The sequence below is a fragment of the Neofelis nebulosa genome, chromosome 8 (genome assembly GCF_028018385.1).
Source record: "Neofelis nebulosa isolate mNeoNeb1 chromosome 8, mNeoNeb1.pri, whole genome shotgun sequence".
Lineage (NCBI taxonomy): Eukaryota > Metazoa > Chordata > Mammalia > Carnivora > Felidae > Neofelis > Neofelis nebulosa.
The window spans coordinates 27,372,606-27,398,938 of record NC_080789.1 but is presented as its reverse complement, the minus strand read 5'-3'; the positions used below and the strand labels follow the sequence as shown (position 1 = coordinate 27,398,938).

Sequence of the window (26,333 nt, the reverse complement as noted above, 5' to 3'; positions counted from 1 at the left end):
TGAGGACATATATCCTTTTCCCCAAATTTATTTCACCCAAGTATAAACACCCACTGACAAGAAGATGTGGAAAATATGGTGTGATCGAGAACTGCATCTCATATATTGTTTTTTTTTAAATAATATTTGTGTGGCAGAGTGTTATATATCTGTGTTTCTGTGGCTTTGGAAACACAACACTAGCAAATGTAAAATATAATTTTGTCTCCTAATTTCAATAAAGCTTGCTTTGGCAAATGTCTAGAAATAAACTCAAAATGTGATTGAAAGCCAATTTTTGTTGTTTTTAAAAAAATGTAACATTCAACCAAATCAGAGGTTGGTTTCAAAAGAAATGTCACTCTCCTTCTTTGAATGGCATAACACACACACACATACACACACACACACACACACACACAAATACACACGCCCTGGAGAATACTTAACAAGAGCTAAGCTCTAAAATTAAAGAATCTATAGAAAATACAATGATGCACCTGAAAATTATTTTCATTCTCTCCTTTGTGTGAAATTCAATCACATAGAAAGCAAACAAATGGAGCAAACAATGAAAATGGCACATGGGATTTTTTTCAATTACTATAAACTGCACTCTCTAACACAAAAAGACCACTTATGCAGCAATTGCATCTAATGATGTACATTGTTCTCCTGTCAGGCTATTTCTGATTTTAAAAATGCTGTTTCTTGGGACCTCATAACACTAAATCCAGTATTAACTCCTTTATAATAAGAAACTAACTCTTCCCAGAAATGCAAACTTAATATTGCTTTTATCATGATGTGTCAAAAAAAAAAAAAGCCCACAAAAAAAGAAACCTTGAAACTTTGACAATACGAAGAAAGACACAATATGGTATTTATATCTTTCTAGAAATATTTCATTGAGTCTACTGTGACCATTCTAAGGCAGCAAAAATGAAAAGTATGAAATTTCATTGCTTTAACTTAATTCTAACGTATTGCTTTAGAATTTAAAAAAAAAAATCTACTCTAATATATAAATGCAGCCCTTATAAAAATACCAAAACATACATTTAACAGATTAATCTTCTAGAAAATTAAAATACACAAAATTCTTCTTCGTACTCCCTTCAAAAGCAATCTCTTATATTTATAAGATGACTCAAGAACAATTAAAATTTTGCTCCAAAAAACAAACAAAAAAACTAATTTAACACATCTCCTCATAACACATATCCAGGAGAATGATACCAAGAGGCTGTCTTAATTAAAAAATATTTTATTGATATTAATATATATTTAATTATCTCTCTAGAACCACATTATGTGAAAGAATATGTTTATTAATGTTAATTAATATACATTTCTCTCTATATATAACTACACCATGGGAAAGGACTGCAACCTCAAGTTGAACTGGAGGATATTATATGAGGAATCTCATGCACATGCCCTCAGAAGAACAGAACTTAAGAACTGAGACACTGATTTCCCACAAACAGCTGATTTACAGAAGATGGGGCTTATCTCCTCATCAGTGAACATCCAACAAGAATCTCTCCCCATCCTCCAGCCAATGAACATACCACCCGGACTCTGGCTAGACTTTCCCATCTTTGCATTCCTTGTTCACAAGTCCACCCCAAACCCTTATAGCTCGCTACAGCATGAATTTCCAAATTGCAATTCCTCCCCTATTCCCAAATAAACTCAATTTCTGGTCCTTTGAGCTTGCCTCAGTTTACCTCTTTCTTTAGGCTGACATATGTGTCACATATATGTCACTTTGCAAACCTATGTCATTTGGGCTTGAATTGATAAGACATACAAGATGTAAATGACTTACTGCAGATGCCCTCCTCCTCCCAGATAGATTGAATTGCTTTAATGGGGAACAATCCCTTGAGCCAGAAGAAATTTAAACATCCATGACAGCTGGTGGTGACATTTCAAGCTCTTCTGCCACATTCAAAACAGACTCTACCACCCACCTGCTCTCATGCCTCAAAACGGTGATACCTATTGGTGAAAGCCTTGGAGTTCTACTCACACGCACCTGAGACGATGGGACAACCAGGTGACAGATCTCACCACCTGCCAGTCCTCTTTCTGGAGACAATGTAGTATGGTGGGAAGAGCACTGGGCTTTGGAGTCAGACAAACCTGGAATCCAAACCATTTGCTCCCCATATTGAGTCTTGGGCTAGTGGCTTTATAACTCTGAGTTTTAGGTGTCCTCAACCAGCCCTCAGGGTTGTAGTGAAGATTAGATAACATATGTAGAGCTTCAGGAAGAATGCATGACAGTGATAAGTAGGCATGAGGGAGCCCCTCCTGGTGGGGGAAGTAGGACAGGTTCCAAAATTTTGAAGGAGTTAAAGTATTTGTGAGATATATGAAAACTTGGGTCTTGGGCAAATCCTGAACATCACTATCAAGGATGGGAATTGTTTTGTTCATGCATTCCTTTATCCACTGCATACACATTTATTGAGCTTCTTATCTAGGCTAGTAAGGGAGACAGACTCATACATTACTCATTATTAAGGCACAGGTGCTATGACATAGGTTAGCTGAAGGAAGGGTTGGAAATGACAGTCAGTAAGGTCCTCAAAACAAAAGGGGACCTTCCAGGTCAAGTCACATATAGTCAGAGAGGATTTAGTAGAAGAACACTGCAGGGGAGTTTCAGGGCCACCGACGGTTCATACCTGTCTCTCTAGGAGTCTGTAATGGGGAGCAACTGCACACCTTCTAGTGACCTGCAGGGTGGTTTCTCTGTCACCACTGTGGCAGGGACTCACAAGGGGAGAGGTTATGAGTACATTCAGGCCACAAGGAGTTCCAGGCTTCCTTCCAGATCACTGGACCGTCACAAAGTGAATGGACTTCACTACCACCAATTTGAGAGAGCGGTTTAGTTACAAAGGAGAACCTGAGAGGCATAGAGAAGGTTTTCAGCTATTATATCCTTCCAGATGGGATGAGGGGATCAGATGCATTGTATACTTGATAATACAAATAACCAATCAAAAGTTTCAATATAAGTTAGAGTGGATTGATGAATAATGAAGTGACAGCTGCTTCTGCTTCTCTGATTCTATACATTCCTGATTGTGTTGATGATGACGATGATGATGATTATAAAAATAATAACAGCAGGTACCATATTCTGGATATTTCTTATGTATCAGGCAATGATTTGAGGTAGACAATTGTTATGCCCATTTACAAATGAGCAAGCTGAGAAACTGAGAGATTAAGTTAATTAGCTAAAGGCTACACAAATAGGAAGTGATGGAGCTGGATTTCAGACCCAAAACTGCCTACAACTCCAGAATCTGCATTCTACCCTACTGCCTACATGCTTATTGAATCTCTAAATGACTCTTTGGACATTCTCAAAATAAGAACTTACCAAAATGGTATTTATTAATCTCTATTATCATAAAAAATCTTACTTACATTTACTATAACAATGATACATTTCTCTATCTTAAGAGTTTTTGGTCCCAAAGAGACCTATGGGGTAAATTTAACCAATCCTCTCAATTCTACAAATAAGGAACTGAGCTATCCCAGGTTCAATTGAGCTACACTAAAACACCAATGGTTCTCTTAAAAATTTTAAAAAGGAACCTCTTTGCCTATACCCATTGATGATGCTGATAATCAAAGTTTGAAATAAAATTATGATATACTGAAAAGATGGTATAGACTTACCCGGGATTTGACACAAAAGGTTTGAATGTTTTCAAACCTCACTTACTAACTTTGTTGCTGGATAACTTGGAAAAAATCAAATGGCTTCCTAAACACTGGCTATTTCGCTCTCCCTTAATAATTCTTAAAATATCTAAGGTATGTCCTGGTTTAAACGTATCCTTAGTGGATTAATTTTATTTAAAAAACTAGTCATTCAAAACTGAAATTTAATTTTTTTTGCAAGCAGAAGTAAAACCTTTCTAAAAGTAACTGAAAACAAAAACACTGCCCGAAAAGCAAAAATTAGGCAAAATCAATTATAGAATAAGGCTAATATCAACCATTGGCTAAAAGTAACAGACAGAAAATTTGGCTTCTGGTTGTGTTCATTGGTTTACTTTTATCCTCATTCTTCAATAAGATTATTTTTTTCCATAATCAGCTAATGATCATTTGGATAAGTTTATTTATTTATTTTGAGAGAGAGAGAGAGAGAAAGGGAGAGAGAGAATCCCAAGCAGGCTCCACACTGTGAGTGTGGAACCCAACACGGTGCTTGAACCCATTAACTGTAAGATCATGACCTGAACCAAAATCAAGACTTGGACACTTAACCAACTGAGCCACCCAGGAGCCCCTGGAAAATTAATTTTTTTTAAAAAGACCAATTATTTCTACTGTAAAATGACAAATGGAAATGAAATCTTACTCAGAAGAAAAAGTCTTCAATCTCATTAAGAATAGTAAAAGAGGGGCGCCTGGGTGGCGCAGTCGGTTAAGCGTCCGACTTCAGCCAGGTCACAATCTCGCAGTCCGTGAGTTCGAGCCCCGCGTCAGGCTCTGGGCCGATGGCTCGGAGCCTGGAGCCTGTTTCCGATTCTGTGTCTCCCTCTCTCTCTGCCCCTCCCCCGTTCATGCTCTGTCTCTCTCTGTCCCAAAAATAAATTAAAAAAAAAAAAAAAAAGAATAGTAAAAGAAATACAGATTCACATGAAATATCAGGTTTACATTATGAAACTGAATAATATCAAAGATTTTCCCCCCAATTCTCAATGCTGGTGGGGGTTTGAGAAAACAAGTTTACATGATGTTTTGACAATACTAAGAAATAAACTAAGGCAGTCTTTTGGGAGATCATTTGACAATATCTCTTTAAATAAGACGCGTTTATTTGACACAGCAACTTCACTTCCAGGAATGTAACCTCACATTGCCTCACATGCAAAGGCTTGCCTATAATGATATTGATATGAGGGATGTTTATAATAACAAGGAAGAAAGGAAGGAAGGAAGGAAGGAAGGAAGGAAGGAAGGAAGGAAGGAAGGAAGGAAAGAAGGAAGGAAGAGGGGAAAAGAGGAAATTAAAGAAATCAAAATGTCCACTGATAGGAACTGGTTAAATAAATAAATATGATACACTGCATTCATAAAAAGCAGTATTATTTTTCCATTAAAAGTGATGCTGTGGATAAATACTACTGAGGTGGAAATCATTCACATGTGTTACCAGATTTAAAAAAAAAAAGTACAAAACTGTTTGCAATTGTATGTTTCCATTTATATGAGGTTTGAGAACAGGCAAAACCATCTGTAGCAACAGACATCAGAACAGAGGTTGCCTGGGAGGGTGGAGAGCAGGTGAAGACAGTAGAGACTGATTTGAAAAGAGGTAAGGGAAATTTCTAGAGTGATGGAAATGTTCTAATCTTGGAATATGGCTTGAGGGAGAGCTCAGGGACAGAGTGGGTATACATTTGCCAAAATTCATCAAAATGTACACTTAACATCTATACATTCCATTCTGTGTAAAGTATATATTAATTTATAAGGAACAAAACCCCTAAATGTACAACATGATTTATCATTAATAAAAATAATGTTTTGTACATGTACCTGCAGGAAAGGATTTGGGGTTTTTTAATTTATTAATTTAATTTTTGAGAGAGAGAGTGCATATACACATGCACATGAGTGGGGAGGGGCAGAGGGAAAGAGAGAATCCAAGCTGGGCATGGAGCCTGATGCAGGGCTCAATCTCATGACTGTAAAATCACGACCTGAGCCAAAATCAAGAGTTGCATGCTTAACCAACTAAGCCACCCAGGCACCCCTTTGGGTGGTGAAACTGCAGAATTTTCTTTTCACATTCTTTTTTTTTTAAAAACTTGTCAATGAGTATAATAACAGTTAAAATAAATACACAAATGTATCCGACTGTGTTTCAATGAACCTCTCTTACCTTTAATCTGGATATCCCCTCCCCCTTTCCCAAGGTAGCATGTGAATTACCCAAAGCATCATGGAGCCACACGAGGGTTCAGAGTGGTCTACATTCCCATGGAGGGATACCACTGCAGTCTCACCCTTTGTAAAGGTCCTTCGCAGGACTTCCTGGCCATACTCACTGGTCATTTGCCTCATTCTGCAGACAACTTCAAATGCCAAAATGACACAAGAATTTAGTCATTTGGAGGCATGAGTTGGGTAGATTTTATTTCTAGAACCCAGATTCCTCTCAGGTCCAGAGGAGAAAGCTTTAAATTACTGAGGACAATGCAAACACTTTGTTCCTTTGCATGTGTCCTGCCAAGCTTCTAAGAATGATTTTGCCATTAGTTCCAGCCCATAAGCAGCCCAGCCCGAGCCCCACCCCTGCAGGAGGCCTATTACAGATAAGTCAGTGTTCATGGGACAGGAAAGCCTTCTGTGCCAGGTGTGCTCCCCGGAAAGGCTGGGCGTCTGCCATCTCTTAATGGTAGTAGCTCATGTTCACATGCAGCCCACAAATGCTCTGCTGGGTGGTTAACCATGCAGGCACAATTACCTACTAACAATAACAGTACAAACAACCACGGGGCAGTTCCCTGATGGGTGGAAGAGAGAGGAAATAGGCACAAGAAGGTGAAACATAATTACATTCCTCTTCCTTAAAACCCCTGCAGGATGGATACAACCTGAGAATTAGGTAAATGGGAACAAATGAGAACAGAAATCAGGCTTTTCCTTGGGATACAGCCAAAGAAGGTGGAAAACAAATAGTGCTAAGAATAGCTCAACAACCCAACAACCAACCTGGTTCTAGACCATGGGGAAAGCCAAGTACCCACAGCATCTCTAGCCTGCTGAACAGTTTGCCAAAAATGCCCCACAGGACCATCAGACATACCTGGTCTCAAACTGAACGTCCTTTCATTGCTCCCACCTGTTACTTCGGTTGCAAAGCTCCCATCTCAGTGAATCACACTCCAATCTGCCCCTTTACCAGAGCCAGAACTTAGAAGCCATTTAAACCTCCTCCGTCTTCATCTGCCACATACAATTAACTATCAGGTCCTGTAGATTTTACCCTTCTAAATATCTTTCTGATCAGCCTTTCCCTCCAGTTCATGCCAACTGTCACAAAACCTATTCTCCAATTTACTGCCTGAATGACCTTCCTAAATTGCAAATCTGATCATGTCATTGATTTATTCCAGTCCTTCTGACTCTCCATTGCCTACCCAGATGTTTCTTGAGACAGTGTCAAGTGCCTTCACTACTAAGTATTTAAATACATGAAATCATGGGGTTTAATACAGCAAAGCAGGAGGCAGTATGGACCTGGAAAAGACCTGTCCCACTTAAAGGCACTCATTTTTATTTTTGAGAGAGAGAAAGGGAGCAAGGGAGGGTCAGAGAGGGAGAATCTTTTTTTTTAAGTTTATTTATTTATTTGTTTATTTTGAGAGAGAATGCAAACACAAGCAACAGTGGGGTAGAGAGAGAATCCCAAGCAGGTTTCACACCCTACAGTAAGCCCAAAGCAGGGCTCAATCTCACCACAGTGGTATCACAACCTGAGCCAAAATCAAAAATCCAATGCTTAACTGACTGAGCCACCCAGGCATGGGGAAAGGGAAGAAGGGAGAGAAGGAGGGGGGGAGAAAAAAGGGAGAGAGAGAGACAGAGGGAGAGACAGGGGGAGGGGGGAGAGAGGGAGAGAGGGAGAGAGGGGGAGAGAGGGAGAGAGGGAGAGAGAGGGAGAGAGAGAGAGAGAGGGAGAGAGGGAGAGAGAGAGAGAGAGGGAGAGAGGGAGAGAGAGAGAGAGAGGGAGAGAGGGGGAGAGAGGGAGAGAGAGAGAGAGAGGGAGAGAGAGAGAGAGAGAGAGAGAGAGAGAGAATCTTAACAAGTTTCCCACCCAAAGCGAAACCAACGTGGAGCTCAATCTCACAACCACAAGATCATACCCTGAGCCAAAATCAAGAGTCAGATGCTTAACCAACTGAGCCACCCAGGTGCCCCAACCTGAAATGGTTTTAAAACAGCTGTGCCAACCTAGTAAAACTCTTACTGAGATCACTTTGATACTCCCGGTCCTTACAGTAGACTCCAAACTCCCCAGCCTGTGATATGGCTGATGCCTGCTTCTTTGGCTTCATCTACAACTATTCTCAGCAAGTAGCTTTCCTTTTCCTGAGGATTCTCTTTCACACAGCAGTGCCTTTAAACTTGACCTTCCCTTAGCCTGGGCCCCTCTTCTTTCTCTGCTTTGACTGAAAACTCTCATTTCATGACCTCTGCTGTCAGCCTTCCTGGAGCCCTGGGGAGAGTTGTACCCTGGACATACAGCTCTTATAGTTCTTCTTTCTCAGCTTGTAAATATTTATTTTTTTCCCTGCGCTAGTTAGTACTTAGGGGACTTGTCCTATAATTGCACAAATTATATGTTACAAAAGGAACAGCAAGATTTCCTCCCCAACATTTTAAAAAGGACTGAGAAAATATTGTTTGCACCACAGAATACATTTTTACGCTATTGGTTTTGTTTGTTTGAGAGGGATAGTGAGAGAGACGGAGAGCGAGCGAGCACGTGAGTGGGGGGGGGGCAGAGAGCGAGCGAATCTTAAGCAGTCCCCACTCTCAGCGAGGAGGCCGACATAAGACTTGATCTGGCAACGGTGAAATCATGAACTGAGCTAAAATCAAGAGTCAGACCTTTAACTGACTGAGCCACCCAGGTGCCCCTCACAGAATACATTTTTTTTTAAAAACTTTTGGGGCGCCTGGGTGGCTCAGTTAAGCGTCTGACTTCAGCTCAAGTCACGATCTCATGGTTCATGAGTTCGAGCCCCGCGTTGGGCTCTGTGCTGACAGCTCGGAGCTTGGAGCCTGCTCAGGTTCTGTGTCTCCCTCTCTCTCTGCCCCTCCCCTGCTCACACTCTGTCTCTCTCTCAAAAATAAATAAACATTAAAAATTTTTTTTTAATATTTTTGCGTGTCCTTGGAGAGCTAATGGAGATTTTTACAGGACCTCCAAATATGTACCATGCTCTGTCTTTATGCAGTCTCTGCCTGCTAAACCTTTATTGAATATGATATTACAACACTCTTATGCCAGAAAAGCTGCTTTAGGTCTTAATCAATTTCACAAAATGTTAATGGGGTAATAATGATCATTACCATGAATTTTTAGTGTTAAAAAGAAAGAAAGGGAAAAAGACACTGCTACATGCTCCAGTGCCTTTTAAAAAGTCACTCTAAGAAATAAAAGGGAACTCAACTGCACTCCCACAATTGGGTCACAAGCTCCATTGGCTGAAGTAGTTGAGTGCTCAGTTACATGAAATAGTTCTGTTTCTCAGAACTTGTCCAAAAGGGATCTCCCCTGCCTGCAGAGATAGAAGTAAGGAAAAAAGAATCTTTCCTATACCTTTAAGTTTGACCTGCCCCATTTTCCCCTCCCTTCCTGTCCCTTGATTTAAGCCATTGGGGAGGTATGGAAATAAAATGGGAAGCTGGCAAGGGACGAGATTTTGAAGGATGAAGGGGAGGGCAGTGGTGGGGACTTACGAGGTACGTATGTCTGTTGTGGCCAAGGTTACATGAAGTCAACCGCAAAGCTCCAGTAATCTCACCACTTCCTACTTTACACAGTAACAGGCTGAGCTCAGGCTGGACTTAAAATTGAGTGGTCTGTAGTGAACTCACCTGTTATACACCAGTTTCTCCCAGAATAATATATATATTTTTATCATTATTGTTGAGATTTTAAGTGTGTTTATTCTTATTAACCAATGTGAAAACAATTTACTTAGTACTGGGCTGGAAAAAAAAACCCACAAACAGACTCCATTCTAATATAAAAATGAGCATGCTCATGATAGAAAATTGGAAAAATACAGCTAAATGTAAAGAAAAAAAATTCACCTATATTCAAAGATCTTTATATAATTGGGGCTCTATTAGATTTACTTTTAACACTTAAAAAACTAACTTTGTAACAAGCTCTTGCCTTGTTTTTAGAAGCTACTTAAGCATTGTTTTTTATAGCTACACAGTACTCTTGGAAGTGGATATATTGTAGTTTATATAACCATGTCTCTACTACTAGGCAATAAGCTTGTATCAAATTTATTTTGGATTAATAATATGGATTTAAACCTTTCAATAGCTGTCAATACCAGCAATGAATAAATGAGAACTCTCCAAACAAGGTGGAGGCAGCAGGAGGGGAACAGATCAGGAAGCATTTTAGTCACTGGTTTCCTTTAGTCAAAAAAAAAAACAAACAAAAAACAAAACAAAAAAAAAACAAAAACAAAAACAAAAACAGGTACAATATCACTGAATTCTAAACAAAAGCAGGAAGTAACTCTGAAATTTCCTCAAGAATAAAGTATTTCATAAGCTTCTGTTGACTTGAAGGTGGGACCAGTTCTAGGAAGGCTTTGGGGGAAGAGAGGAGTGTTGGATAAGGAGCACAAATACACGAAAGATGGTATAAAGACATGAAGTTGGGAAAAAGAACACTAGTTCTTAACAGGACACTGTTAACTCTTAGCAGACTTTTCCACCCATTATGGCTTTTAATGGGGACTAGACTCTGAGAAGCTTGCCACAAGTCCTTAAATCTCGGAAGAACACTGGGGCACATGGGTGGCTCAGTGGGTTAAGTTTCTGACTCCTGATGTCAGCTCAGGTTATGATCTCATGGTTCATGGGATCAAGCCTTACATTAGGCTCCAAGCTGACAGCACGGAGCCTGCTTGAGATTCTCTCTCTCCCCTTCTCTCTTCCTCTCCCCCCACCAAAATAAATAAATAAACTTAAAAAGAAAAAAATTTTTATATCTTGGACACTTTCTTTAACACAAATTTTAACAGCCATTTGTTAACAGTGATCCCCTACCTACCCTACGTGTCTTTTCACCACATCACTCACCTTTTCCATGCCCCCCAGACTTTACCAGAAACAGATTCAACAAGGCGCTGGAATCACCACTGTGGAATGCTTTTAAAGTGAAATAGAATTTAAAGTCTTCCTAAAACCCAATTTCCCCAGACCTTTGTGTCAATCTAGGGAAAATGAAATGCTATGTATCATTATATTTTTATTTAATTTTTACTTAAATCAATTTTTTCTTAAAAAGTTATCTTAAAATTTTGAATTCACTCTACATGCTTTGCCCAAAATGTTTCCAATTATTTATTGTCACACTCTGTCTTCACAAAACCCTGAGAGATGGACAGGGCAGGTATTATTACCTATATTTCAGAAATAAGAAAACAGATGAAGAGAGTAAAGATGCTGCCACCAGAACCCAGATGTGTTGTCTTCTGGCCCAGGGTATCTTTTCCTACACAATATACTGTCACAGTGGCTTTGGCAGAGAGCATTGTTGGAGAGTCTGTGGAGACATGATTTGTGTTTCTGTGATCAGATATCTCAAAGCAGTTTTGTTCTTATTTCAAACCTGACATAAAAACCCTGAGTTTTTCCTGAGGCATATATAGATGTATTCTGTTTTAAAATATCTCCAAGCTTCTTCAAATCTGGCTTTTAAAAAATTTTTACCTAATTAAGCCACATAGAGGTAGGAACCAAAGATAATTTTAGCATTCATTTTTCCAAATAGTTAACAGGGATAAAGATAAATCTTTACATAAGTAACATACTTGAAAGACTATGTTGAGGGGCACCTGGGTGGCTTAGTCAGTTGAGCCTTGATTTCAGCTCAGGTCATGGCCTCGCGGTTTGTAAGATTGAGCCCTGCATCGGGCTCTGCGGTGACAGCCTGCTCTCTCCCTCTGCCCCTCTCCCCACTGGTGCTCTCCTTCTCTCTCTAAAACAACAACAACAACAAAAACTATTTTGAGGTTTAAAATGACAAAACTAGGAAATGCAAATGTGTCTCTTAAAAGCAGAAAAATCTACACTATTTGTGGTTTAAATTAAATAAGTGAGTATTTATCTTAGTGTACCAAGTTCTGTTAAATAAGGGAGAACAGTTCTTTTCTTCCTTCCTTTCTTCCTCTTTCCTTTTATCCTCTTTTCTTTCTTTCTCATTCTTTTTCTTTCTTTTTTTAAATAACCAGTTTTATAAAGGCTCAGCCTAAAAAATTCATCAATAGGAAATGCATCTATATGCATGTGTAAGGCTGCTTGCCTTTTAAAATAATGACTTTTTTATAAAGCTGGAATGTTAAAAGAGTCTTGAAGAACACACAACTGAAATAGAACATATTTTCTATATATCATACTTTAATGTATCATTGATTTTCTTTTTAAAAATGAAAGGAAAAGTGATATTGCAAGCTTCTTTCATTAGGGATGAGGAGGTCTGTGTGTGTGTACATATGTATACACATGTTCATGTCTGTTGTTGAAGAGCAGTTTCCAAGACCCCTCAACTCTCCTCTGAATTGGTTACATTTAGCACTTGACCACATTGAATTTAACTCTTTACTCCAGACTGGACTTGTATTGTTCATATTTCCTGAAAAACCTGTAATATCTTAAGGTTAAGAAGCCTGTCTTCTATTTCTTTTGTATCCTCCACAGTGCCTGCCACAATGTTTGTATTAGGTTTAAAGATGGGGCATCTGGGGGTGCCTGGGTGGCTCAGTCAGTTAAGCGTCCAACTTCAGCTCAGATCATGATCTCACGGTCTGTGAGTTTGAGCTCCGTGTCGGGCTCTGGGCTGACAGCTCAGAGCCTGGAGCCTGCTTTGCATTCTGTGTCTCCCTCTCTCTCTGTCCTGCCCCTGCTCATGGTCTGTCTCTCTCTGTCTCAAAAATAAAAACATTAAAAAAATTGTTTTTTAAAAGATGGGGCGTCTGGCTGGCTCAGTTGGTGGAGCTCGCAACTCTTGATATCAGGGTTGTGAGTTCAAGCCCCACATTGGGTATGGAGATTGCTTAAATATCAAATCTTTTTTAGGGCACATGGATGCCTCAGTCGGTTGAGTGTTCGACTCTTGATTTCGGTTCAGGTCATCATCTCATGGTTAATGGGATCAAGCTCCGCATCAGTCTCTGCACTGATGGCATGGAGCCTGCTTGGGATTCTCTCTCTCCCTCTTTCTCTGCCCCTCCTCCAACTTGCTCTCTTTCTCTCAAAATAAATAAATAAACTTAAAATCATTCTTTTTTTTGAAAGAAAGAAATGCACCCAATGTTCCATGAGAACCAGTCCTATTAACCATCCAATCTTTGAAATAAATTGTTTTCATTCTCTAACTATAAAACTAAATGCTAATATTATTTTGTGGAACATCTTGACACCATAATAATCTGCATTTATATGATATGGTTGCAAATATTATTATTGTGAAAAATACTATTTTTGTGCTTGCTCTCTGGATATTTTAAGGTCTCAGACATAATTTTATAAATGTAGTAAACAGGAGTAAGTAAGTAATAGCATAGAGTCCACCATCCCCGAATCTCTAGTAGATTGCATTTAAGGGTATGGAGAGACCCCCCAGGAGGGAGAGTTGCAGACATCATAGGGTCATCTGGGAACTCAGACACTTTAACTCATACCAGAATATAGCACTGCTACAGAGAAACCTCTTGTCTTAGCCAAGGCTAAAATCAATTCCTTTCGAAGCAACAGGTATTTACTAAAACTACTTTTGTTGTATTCTTTCTTTCCCTCTTTCCTAATTCCAGGCAGTTTCCGCCCCTACATCTGGATTCTGATTTACAACCTTATGACCAGCTCATGACTGGTAATAATCTTATTCTTGAGCCCTGCACCTGGATTATTGACCAGGCCACCTGATTCCAACTTTGCCTCTAACTTTCTAACAGCAGATCCAGATGCCGATTGCCCTTGTCTGGGATTTATAGGTGGGTCCATTTCATGAGGCAGTTCTTAATATTTTTGAGGGGTTCCTTGAGAATGTATGAAAACTATGAACTCATCCACTCCAAAAAAAAAATGTACATTCATACACACACAAAGATTTGCATACAATTTCAAGAGGTTCATGATCCTACAGAAGCCACTTTCAAGGGGCTTCTGTTGGTAGTAACCTGCAGTGTAAAAAAAAAATAATAATAATAACCTATAAAACAATGCAATCTGGGGGCGCCTGGGTGGCTCAGTCGGTTAAGCATCCGACTTCGGCTCAGGTCACAATCTCGCAGTCCGTGAGTTTGAGCCCCGCATCAGGCTCTGGGCTGATGGCTCAGAGCCTGGAGCCTGTTTCCGATTCTGTGTCTTCCTCTCTCTCTGCCCCTCCCCCGTTCATGCTCTGTCTCTCTCTGTCTCAAAAATAAATAAACGTTAAAAAAAAAAAAATTAGAAAAAAAAAATGCAATCTGTATAATAAAGGATCAATTTTTATGCCCACCAATGAATAACTTCCTTTCAACTTTTAGATAGAAGGGAGAAGGAGATAAATACAGCTATCCAGAACTAAATTAATAAACTTCTATGGTTCTTTCTAACCCTGATAAACTAAGTTTCTAAACAGCCACAAAAATTCAAAGCCCTCCTCTGTTTCAGTCACCATAAACAGATGGAATTAATTCTGGGTGGAGTTTGAGAAAAGCTAGCACTTGTCTTTATCACTTCCAAGATTTTTCTTCTAAAAAATCACCAAGTAATATATGTACATTGAAGAAACGTTGGAGAGTGAGGAAGAGCATCAATAAGAGTTTTAAGTCACTCACAATCCTAGCACTAAAGATACCTAATTGTCAATATTTTAATGTACAAATTTCCAGTCTTTTTTTATTCATATTTGTTAGACTGCCAGGACACCTTTCCTTAAAGTTCTCCTTCCAGTTCAAGTTCTCCTTTTATAGAAGGACCTGTTGTGTGTTCAAAGATTTAGTGCAATCTTTAGGGATGTAAGACACTTCTAGACTACCTAAGACGCCCGAGGCCTATACATGTCTGCACTCTGACTACAGATTCACCCACCAGTCTCTTCATTTATACACAGTGTGGACTCTAGCTGAAGGCAAGGATCTATCAGAGATTGATATCGTGTCTTATGATTATTAGGTCTGCCATCAATGTTTGTCATTGTGATGATAATTAGTTTTGAAATTCTATTGACTGAGTTGAACATTTGGCTCCACTACCACCTTCTAGTCTTGTGAACTGGGCAAGTTATATAACTCATCTGTGCCTCAATATTCTCATCTGTAAAATGGGCACATTGGTGGAGAATAAATGAGTTCATACCTATAAAGTATGATGACACAGGGTGTCACCTAGGAAGCACTCAGGAGATGCTATCATTTCTATTCTTTCTATATTATTGTTATCATTATCATGAGGTTTTCTGGTTTGTTAGTTCTGCTCTGTCACTGTTGGTCCAGTCATCTAGTCTACTCTACCCTAGCAAACTCTCCGTAGACCTCAATGATTTTGCCTCAGAGTTTTTCAAGCACATTCCTTTATTCAGTTGATACTTTTTGAGAATGACTATGTGCAGGCCCTACAACTGGCTTTAGATACACCAAAGACCTGTCCTTGGAGTCTCTTAGGAGCAACAGATAAGTAACATAACATAACATAACATAACATAACATAACACAACACAACATAACATAACATAAAAATAACATAACAAAAATAACATAACATAAAACAAAACAAAGTAGATGGGGGGGAGAGGAGAAAGTAGGGAGGAGGGCACTTGTTGGGATGAGTACTGGATGTTGTATGGAAACCAATTGACAATAAATTGTATTTTTAAAAATTAAAGTAAAATAAAACAAAACAAAGTAAAATAAAATTAAATTAAATAAGTATTTTAATTCCAAGTGATGAGTGTGACCACGGAAGTAGTACAGGGGACCTAAATAAGGATGGCAACCAGACTTTGCAGGAGGAGGGAGGTAATGCCTAATCCCTCTCTAAATTGAGTCCTGAAGCAGGAGTTAGCCAAAGAGGTGACAACCAGAGAGAGAGGTTATGGTTGGAAAATAAGAGATTGGACTATGAGCTCTAAGATCACTTCCAGTTCAAAACTGTAGGACTCTGCTGTCCACCCCGTGTGGAAACCCACTTGACCCTTCCTGCTACTTGCCTAAACCCCTGCCAAATGTGATTTTAGCTTCAGGCAACAAAAGGGATATTTGGGGAAAGCATGAGCTGCCATTAATGCTCACTAAAGCAGCCACGCTTTTTTTCTTTTATATGTACAACTGATATATTCTCAGCATTATGTTAAATGCTATAAAAACTGTGCTTCTAAAAAGTCCCCTCTTCCAACCGAACCACCAGCCCTAAGTCCCACCTAAAAAGAAATTCCACAGTGATGTCTCTGGTACTTTGTGGTCCTTGCAACATTTCACTCACAGAGTCCCCCTTAGAATCTCTTGTAGGGCTGGTTTAATGGTGATGAATTCCTTCAGTTTTTGTTTGTTTGGGAAAACCTTTATCTCTCCTTCTATTCTGAATGATAGACTTGCTGCTTGGCTGCATATTTTTTCTGTTCATCACATTGAAGATTTCCTACCATTCTTTTCTGGCCTGCCAATTTTCAGTAGATAGGTCTGCTACTAGCCTTATGTGTCTACCTTTGTATGTTAGGGCCTGTTTATCCCTAGCTGCTCTCAGAATTCTCTCTTTATCCTTGTATTTTGCCAGTTCCACCGTGATATGTCGTGCAGAAGATCGATACGAGTCACATCTGAATGGAGTTCCCTGTGCCTCTTGGATTTCAATGCCTGTTTCCTTCCCAAGATCAGGGAAGTTCAAAGGCATCAAAATTAGCAAAGATGAGGTCAAGCTTTCACTTTTTGCAGATGACATGATATTATACATGGAAAACCCGACAGACTCTACCAAAAGTCTGCTAGAACTGATACACAAATTCAGCAAAGTCACAGGATAAAAAATTAAAGTACAGAAACCAGTTGCATTCTTATACACTAATAATGAAGCAACAGAAAGACAAATAGAGAAACTGATCCCATTCACAACTGCACCAAGAATCATAAAATACCTAGGAATAAACCTAACCAAAGACGTAAAAGATCTGTATGCTGAAAACTATAGAAAGCTTATGAAGAAAATTGAAGAAGATACAAAGAAATGGAAAAACATTCTGTGCTCATGGATTGGAAGAATACTGTTAAAATGTCAATACTACCCAAAGCTATCTACACATTCAATGCAGTCCCAATAAAAATTGCACCAGCATTCTTCTTGAAGCTAGAACAAGCAATCCAGAAATTTGTATGGAACCACAGAAGACCCCGAATAGCCAAAGTGATATTGAAGAAGATACCAAAGTGGGAGGCATCACAATCCCAGACTTTAGCCTCTACTACAAAGCTGTAATCATCAAGACAGCATGGTATTGGCACAAAAACAGACACACAGACCAATGGAATAGAATAGAGACTCCAGAATTGGACCCACAAAAGTACGGCCAAATAATCTTTGACAAAAAGCAGGAAAGAATACCCAATGGAAAAAAGACAGTCTCTTTAACAAATGGTGCTGGGAGAACTGGACAGCAACATGCAGAAGAATGAAACTAGACCACTTTCTTACACCATTCACAAAAATAAACTCAAAATGGATGAAGGACCTGAATGTGAGACAGGAAACCATCAAAACCCTAGAGGAGAAAGCAGGAAAAAACCTTTCTGACCTCAGCCACAGCAATTTCTTACTTGACACATCCCCAAAGGCAAGGGAATTAAAAGTAAAAATGAACTACTGGGACCTCAGATAAAAAGCTTCTGCACTGCAAAGAAAACAATCAACAAAACTAAAAGGCAACCTACAGAATGGGAAAAGATATTTGCAAATGACATATCAGACAAAGGGCTAGTATCCAAAATCTATAAAGAACTCACCAAACTCCACACCCAAAAAACAAATAATCCAGTGAAGAAATGGGCAGAAAATATGAATGGACACTTCTCTAAAGAAGACATCCAGATGGCCAACATGCACATGAAAAGATGTTCAACGTCCCCCCTCATCAGGGAAATACAAACCAAAACCACACTGATATATCACCTGATGCCAGGTGGCTAAAAAGAACAAATCAGGAAACTATAGGTGCTGGAGAGGATGTGGAGAAACGGGAGCCCTCTTGCACTGTTGGTGGGAATGCAAACTGGTGCAGCCACTCTGGAAAATAGGGTGGAGGTTCCTCAAAAAATTAAAAATAGATCTACCCTATGACCCAGCAATAGCACTGCTAGGAATTTACCCAAGGGATACAGGAGTGCTGATGCACAGGGGCACTTGTATCCCAATGTTTATAGCAGCACTCTCAACAATAGCCAAATTATGGAAAGAGCCTAAATGTTCATCAACTGATGAATGGATAAAGAAGTTGTGGTTTATGTATACAATGGAATACTACTTGGCAATGAGAAAGAATGAAATATGGCCTTTTGTAGCAACGTGGATGGAACTGGAGAGTGTTATCCTAAGTGAAATAAGTCATACAAAGACAGATACCATATGTTTTCACTCTTATGTGGATCCTGAGAAACTTAACAGAAGACCATGGGGGAGGGGAAGGGGAAAAAAAAAGTTAGAGAGGGAGGAAGGCAAACCATAACAGACTCTTGAAAACTGAGAATAAACTGAGGGTTGATGGGGGGGGGGGGGGGTGGGAGGGAAGGGAAAGTGGGTGATGGGCATTGAGGAGGGCACCTGTTGGGATGAGCACTGGGTGTTGTATGGAAACCAATTTGACAATAAATTTCATATTAAAAAACATTTTTTTAAGCGAAAAAAAAAGAAAAGAAATTCCACAGTCCTTTGTGTAGCTACCTGCTATAGACTGAATGTTTGTGTCACTCTAAAATTCATGTTAAAATCCTAACTCCCAACGTTGATAGTATTAAAAAATGTGCCTTTATGAGAAAGAATGAAATATGGCCCTTTGTAGCAACGTGGACAGAACTGGAGAGTGTTATGGTAAGTGAAATAAGCCATACAGAGAAAGACAGATACCATATGTTTTCACACTTATGTGGATCCTGAGAAACTTAACAAAAACCTGTGGGGGAGGGGAAGGAAAAAAAAAAAAAAAAAAGAGGTTAGAGTGGGAGAGAGCCAAAGTATAAGAGACTCTTAAAAAATGAGAACAGGGTCACCTGGGTGGCTCAGTCGGTTAAGCGTCCAACTTCGGCTCAGGTAATGATCTCACGGCTGGTGAGTTCAAGCCCTGCGTCAGGCTCTGTGCTGACAGCTCAGAGCCTGGAGCCTGCTTCGGATTCTGTGTCTCCCTCTCTCTCTGACCCTCCCCTGTTCATGCTCTGTCTCTCTGTCTCAAAAATAAATAAACATTAAAAAAAATTTTTTTTTAAAAAAATGAGAACAAACTGAGGGCTGATGGGGGGGTGGGAGGGTGGGGAGGGTGGGTGATGGGTATTGAAGAGGGCATCTTTTGGGATGAGCACTGGGTGTTGTATGGAAACCAATCTGACAATAAATTTCATATATTTAAATAAATAAATAAATAAATAAATAAATAAATAAATAAATAAAAATAAAAATAAAAAGTGTGCCTTTAAGGGGCACCTGGGTGGCTCAGTCAGTTAAGCCTCTGACTTTGGTTTCAGCTCAGGTCATGATCTCACAGTTCTTGAGATAGAGCCTTGCACTGGGCTCTGTGCTGGCAATGTGGAGCCTTCTTGGGATTCTCTCTCTCCCTCTCTCTGCCTCTCCCCACTCATGCTGTCTCTCTCTCAAAATAAATAAATATAAATTTTTAAAAAACATTAAAAAAAAAGTGTGCCTTTAAGAGATGATTAAGTCACAAGGGTAGAGCCCACATTAATGGGATTAGTGCCCTTAAGAGACTAAGGGGTGCTCCTCCGCCCTTTCCACCTTGTGAGGACACAAGGAACCAGGAAACATCTATGAATGAGGAAGTGAGTTCTCACCAGACACTGAATCTGCCAGCACCTTGATCTTGGACTTTCCAGTCTCCAGAACTGTGAGAAATAAATGTCTGCAATTTACATGCCACCTGGTTTATAGTATTCTGTTACAGCCGCCCAAATAGACTAAGACAGCCACGTTTCATCATTGATCCTTGAGAGGCCCCAATTATTTATGTCCCTTTGTCCTCATAGCTCACTCCAAATCCCCTCCTCACAAACAGCAGCTATACTTCTGGGTAAATGTATAGATCCTTTGTTCTTACCTACTACTACAAACTATGTCTTGTTTCATACAGATTTATTTGTAACTTATGTAAATGATAATATACCTTATTCTCCTTCTTAGGTTTCTCAAAAGGATTCTGTCCTTAAGATCTACCCATGTTGCTTTTTTTTTTTTTAAACCCGTGTTGCTTTATGTACTTCTAATTGGTCCTTATGTTACCTGAACCTTAGCAGTGAGTACCTACCCATTTGACTTCTGAACATAGAAGTCAAAATCCTCCTAAGCCACATCAACACACACAAAACAAAAGGCTGATGCAAGTCCTTAAGTCCTTTCTCTAACTCCAAACAAGTGGCACTTTGAGTAATGCTTTACTGCTACTGCAAAGAAGGCAGGATTCTTGTAATATTTTAATGGGAAAGTTAAGTAATACTCCCTCTTTATTTGGACATGTGTTGCTTTTTCTCTTCTGTTTGGGAATCCTTCACTGAGGAAGGAGAAAGCCAACCTCATTAGCTAGAAAACAGAATCTACAGGAAATAACTAAACACATTTTAGTCACTGGGTGACAAAACTAAGATATGTGATTTGCATAAATTAAAAATACATCTACATAAAACAATATATGATTTACAATAATATACAAGAGCAAAATATATATATATTTACTCTGAGGAATATGATCAATTCAATCCTCAGAAGCTGAAGTCCCCAAACCAAAACAATAAACAAAAATCAAGGACAGATTTAAAAATCAGCATAAATAGCCAGAGAGAGAGAGAGACAGATTATCTGCATTTTCTATAGCGGAATATGATACATGATATAGTTACTATGCCAACAAGCCCATCTATGGATTGCCTCACAGCCTGTAACTTATTTGTAACACAAAGGTATCACTGGATCACCTGGGTTTCTGCACTCCTAGGACTTGTGATCTAGTTATAAGAATGAAATCTTGCTTCCCAAGTCAGGGTGAACGCTAATAACCAAATCAGTCACCATTAAATTTTCACATAGAAATGACCATTATAAGTTTTTCAATTCATGGAATAATATTGGCTAAAATTTTTTTGCATAGTGAGTAATTTTTGTCATACCTTCTTATTTTATAAACATATTGCATATTTCACAAACTCCATTTTTTTTTTTTTAATTTTTTTTTTTCAACATTTTTTATTTATTTTTGGGACAGAGAGAGACAGAGCATGAACGGGGGAGGGGCAGAGAGAGAGGGAGACACAGAATCGGAAACAGGCTCCAGGTTCTGAGCTGGCAGCACAGAGCCCAATGTGGGGTCAAACTCACAAACCGCGAGATCATGACCTGAGCCAAGTCAGACACTTAACTGACTGAGCCACCCAGGCGCCCTGCAAACTGCACTTTTGGTTATTCTAATCATTCTAGACTCTAATATTTGTATCGTGAATGTATACAACTTCTTTCTAACAACGTAGATTTATTTCCACACCCCATGAAATATAAAACATTTCTCTTCTCCTTTCTCTTTCCTTCCTCTCCTCCATTTTCCTAATGGCTTACAAATTCAACAACAATCAGCTCAGGGCCTATCTAGTTTCCTCCACACTCCCAACCCATCTTCCCTGTTCCAACAGCCCAGATTATTTTGAAGGCAATCTCAGAAAGCATATCATTTCAGTTCTAAATACCTGTAAGAGGTAAGGAGTTCCCTTTTTAAACATCATCATACCCCCCCATAACAATAGTTGCTTAATATCATAAAATGTTCATTGTCCACATTCCCTAGTTGTCCTAAAAATGTCTTTTTTCTCGTTTATTTTTAGTTTGTTTTAATCTATGTCAAAACAAGGTCCATACGTTATAATTAACATGTCTCTTATATCAAACATTCTTTTTTTAGCCTTTTTCCTCAAACAAAAATGCAGTATTTTTATGTAGCAAAAATAAGCAATTCTGAATGAGGCAGAAGTTTAAAATGCTGTCCTGAAGAAGGTGGTGAAAATGTCAAGTCATTGCCTTTGCAGAGGAGATAAACACTTGGCATATACCTTTCCCTGAATGATAAAGAAGGAGAAAGGGGAGCTGTGCTTCCGGGAAACATTTTTATCAGCCCTCCAAAACAGCACATACAGGTGATGCCTGTACAGTTAAATAGGAATTGAGGAAATAGGAGCTGTAAGTCTGAAAATCATTTCTTTACTTCAGTGAAGGGAAGCTTATAAACAGCCAAACCAGTCTCTTAAAGTTTTGCAAATGCTAGTTGCATTCAACCTTTTTAGGATTTCAATCCTAAAGTTTTAGTTTAATTTAATTTAAGCCTTTTGAATTTTCAACTATTGCTTATTCCATTCTACTCTGTGCCTTTCGTAAAAGAAAGAAAATCATTTTAGATGACATGAAATTGTAATCAAGACTTCCATTTTGCACTGTAAGGGTTTCTGTTACCATCCCACCTTAAACAAAGCTCCTTTTTAATTTTAAAATGGAAAAAAAATCCCAGTGTCAGAACACAACAAATACAAAATAAATACCAGGGAATAGAAGAGGCAAGACAAGCTTACAGTGAGTTAAGCAGGAGTTAAGAATACGGGCTACAAAGACAGAAGGCTGCCCCTGTTTCTTTGCCTGTAAAATGGGGACAATAAATACTGCTGCTGCTGGGATTATTCAAATGTGATCATGAAAAGCACCCAGCACTGAGTGATGTTCGGTAATGACTAGCTATGATTATCACTGGAAAGACATAGGAAGGGATCATTTGTCATGATCAGTTTTACCTTGAGAGACAGAACTTACTTTATGATAATACTGTGAGTCAGCTATAAGGGAAGTCAGCAAGCTCCCTGAACCACACCCCTATTCCACTGCCTCCCATGAAAAGACTGAGGGAAAAGAAATACCCTGCAGAGGGAAAGTTGGTTCCCCTCTCTGATGGCTCCAAATATTTGAAAATAGTACAAGAAATAGCTCGTGTACTATTAGTTCTAGGTAAGACAAGACTGTGCTCAGTGAACTAAACAGATTAACCTGAAATTGGACTCTGATCCCCAAGGAAACAGGCTGGTATAGCCCAGTCCTTACTGGCCCTGCAGAGGAAAAACACCATGTGTCTATCTCAACTGTGATCTGGTTGGATATGATCTAAGCTCTGAACAGTGCCTAAGCGCATTTCAGGTGCATAATACCTGTTAGACAATACTAAGCAGGGAGCTTTAGGGAGGGGGGAGGCTGCACCCTAATACTGAAGAAATACTGAGGAACTGACACCAGAAATGAAGATCCAGCATTGTAATTCTGCCTTCCTCTATTCCATCATTTTAGTCAGACAAATTTCCTTTTCTCTTAGCTGTTTCTCAAATAATTACAAAAACTAACTCAATAAATTAACTAACAAAAAAGTAAGGGGTGGTTATTTATATGATAGAATTCTTCCATTCAAATCATTTGTTGCAAAATTCCTTTTAAAATAAAACCCTTCCCTCACAGTGTGAAAATTCACAGCCCTTCCCAAGCACCCGGCCCTCTCCATTACTCCTCTAACTACTTGAGGAAAAGAGCAGGAAAGGAGCAGGAGGGCAGACCTCCAATGAAAACTTCCTTGTTAATAATATTTCATGTTTGTTTAAGTGCTTTATAGTTTTAATGCACTCTCAGATCCACTGTGGTCTTTTATGAAATGGTATAAACGATACTATACCTATTTGACAGATGAGAAAAGTGACATATAGTGATCGGTGCAGTAAGACCTGAACCCAAGATCTTTTCAACCAAATGCAATGGTCTGGGACCTGACACGAGTGGTCCCAGGTTCATGCTCACCAGTTTTCTGTGCAGTTTTTTCCTCCCTTCAGTGAGTCAGTTCCAGGCATCCTCCTCCTTCCTCCTCAGTTAATTCTGATTCATGCCTCACCTCATGTAATTACTAAATGGGAAAGATTTGAGTAAACCAACATCCAATCAACTAATATTCACTGAACACAAACTAGAAGCCAGACCTTTGAATTTTTTTTTTTTTTTTTTTTTTTATTTATTTTTGGGACAGAGAGAGACAGAGCATGAGCGGGGGAGGGGCAGAGAGAGAGGGAGACACAGAATCGGAAACAGGCTCCAGGCTCCGAGCCATCAGCCCAGAGCCCGACGCGGGGCTCGAACTCACAGACCGCAAGATCGTGACCTGGCTGAAGTCGGACGCTTAACCGACTGCGCCACCCAGGCGCCCCCAGACCTTTGAATTTTTAAGCAAAGGGAAACTTAATCTTCTCTATCATTCAGAAAGACTATGGTGAGATTAATCACTTTATCAATTTTTAGAACCAACTATCTAAAATAATATTTGCATATTGGCCAAAATGGAGTCCCTAGCTAGATGTGTTCAGTCCCTGTTTATAAATCTGGAAACACACTTCAAGTGGCTTCTGTAAGAAAGTAAGGCTTGGACAATGTCTCTGCATAGACTTGATAAGATTTCCAAGTGTGCCATGGTAAAAATCTCATTTCTTAAATCACTCATTCAACATTAGCTTACTGTACAAACTTGCTTGTGCTTGGTTCTGGAGTTAAGAAAGTGATAAAGTTAGTTGCAGCAGTCATGAACCTGAAGGAGGTTAGAATCTAGAACAGGAAGACCAGTGCCCTACTCTGGACTCACCAAGGGTCCCCAGGTTCTGAATGGTCAGGCCTCACAACCCTCTGGGCCAAAGGTGGAACCCAGCTACCCCCACCCCGTCTGCAGCCACATGGGCCTTCTCTCATTTCTATGAACTCTCCTGGCTCCTTCTCCCACTGGACTCTATAGAAGTCCCAGTTTCCTCAGCTTTGAAGTTCACCAGGCTCTTGGTGGCCTTAGCTCCACTTCCTCCTTCAGCCGTGAGCTCCTGACTTGCTGCCCTCAGGAAGCCTTTTCTGACTTGCAGGTCTGGTCATATCTGCCTCTGAAACCCTCTACCACCTTCAACCTAATCACATTTGTAGTTTTACATGTACTTGTGTGATTGTTTGATATTTGACTGTCTGCTCTCAGGTGCTTAAGATCCTGACAGGGCTGGGACTGGTTTTAGATGCCAATGCCTGGCACACAGTAGGCCCTCTAGGAATGAAAACGGAACAGTCAAGTATGTGTGGAACTAAGTAGCCTGGGCTCTGTGGAGGGGTCAGGGTGGACTGGGTTAGCTTCTTAAACACTGGGCCTCCCAGTTCCTATCTTAACCCTTGAATGACACTCTGAAATGGAAAGATTGTTTGTCCCAAGTCCCCAGAAGACTTTAAACTCCTGGACAGCAGAAATCCCATTATATTTAGTGTTGTGGCCCCAGTACCTAGCTGCCTGTCACTGAGCATGAAATACACGTGCAAAACACTTCATAAATATTAGTCATTGCCAGTATTAATGAATACATTCCAGAGGGTGGGACAAAGTGGAAGATGTTATCCACAGCTTCAAAGAAATATTTAAGACTGAATGGACTCTCGCAAGACTACAAACGGGGCGGGGGGGGGGGGGCAGGGGGCATCTGCGCGGTTCAGTCGGTTGAGCTTCCGGCTCAGGACATGAGCTTCCGGTTGGTGAATTAGAGCAGCAGGCCCTTCACTGGCAGCGTAGAGTCTGCTTGGGGTTCTCTCTCTCTCTCTCTCTCTCTCTCTCTCTCTCTCTCTGTCTCTCTCTCTATCTCTCTCTCTGCCCCTCTCCAGCTCTCTAAGTAAATAAACTTAAAAAAAATACAAACGACCCCCTAACCAAAGTGTTTTTTTTTTAAGGAAAAAAAAAAAGGAAATTTGCCTGCCCTCTTTTCTCTGGAAAGCAAACAAAACCCCCAAAGCAACACCTCCCCCCCCCCCAAACGAAAACCTCTCAACCAACGTCTTCCCCTTTCCGGGCCTTCACCTTCGTGTCTCCCCGCACTTCATGAGCGAGCTCTGGGCGTCAGTCACTGCGGAGACTGCAATCGCTGCGGTGCAGCCAGGCATTTCCTGACCCGGGTGCAACTTTGTGAGGATGTACGTAGTTGGACCTCCTCTCCTGGAGGTGGCATTTATGGGAGATGGGAAAGTGGTGGTGTTTATAAACAGGCAGGGAGGGGTCTTTGCCTCTTAGCTGACATTTTAGCCGGCCACCTCCATCCCGCGTTTGGAAGCGGCAGCCCCAGCCCGCAGGTACCGCGGACCACTGGACGCCACGCGGCCGAGGCCCCTCCCCCGCCGCAACGGTCCTGGCACGCAGGCGCGGTGGCGCGCGCGGGGCGGGACGCGCAGGGGCGGGGCTGCGCGGGCTCACTTAAATACAGAGCCGGTGGGGGCGGTGCGAAGCTGCC

At 40.1% G+C, this 26,333-nt stretch overlaps 1 long non-coding RNA gene across 1 annotated transcript; it reads right to left on the bottom strand.

The window, feature by feature from the left end:
• Positions 1-1,176: 1,176 nt before the first annotated feature.
• Positions 1,177-26,319, bottom strand: LOC131519097 (uncharacterized). The gene is made up of 4 exons (XR_009265454.1): positions 25,907-26,319; positions 23,845-23,947; positions 11,196-11,338; positions 1,177-2,902 (listed from the first exon to the last, which is right to left on the bottom strand). It is a non-coding gene; the product is annotated as an uncharacterized LOC131519097 (long non-coding RNA).
• Positions 26,320-26,333: the final 14 nt, after the last annotated feature.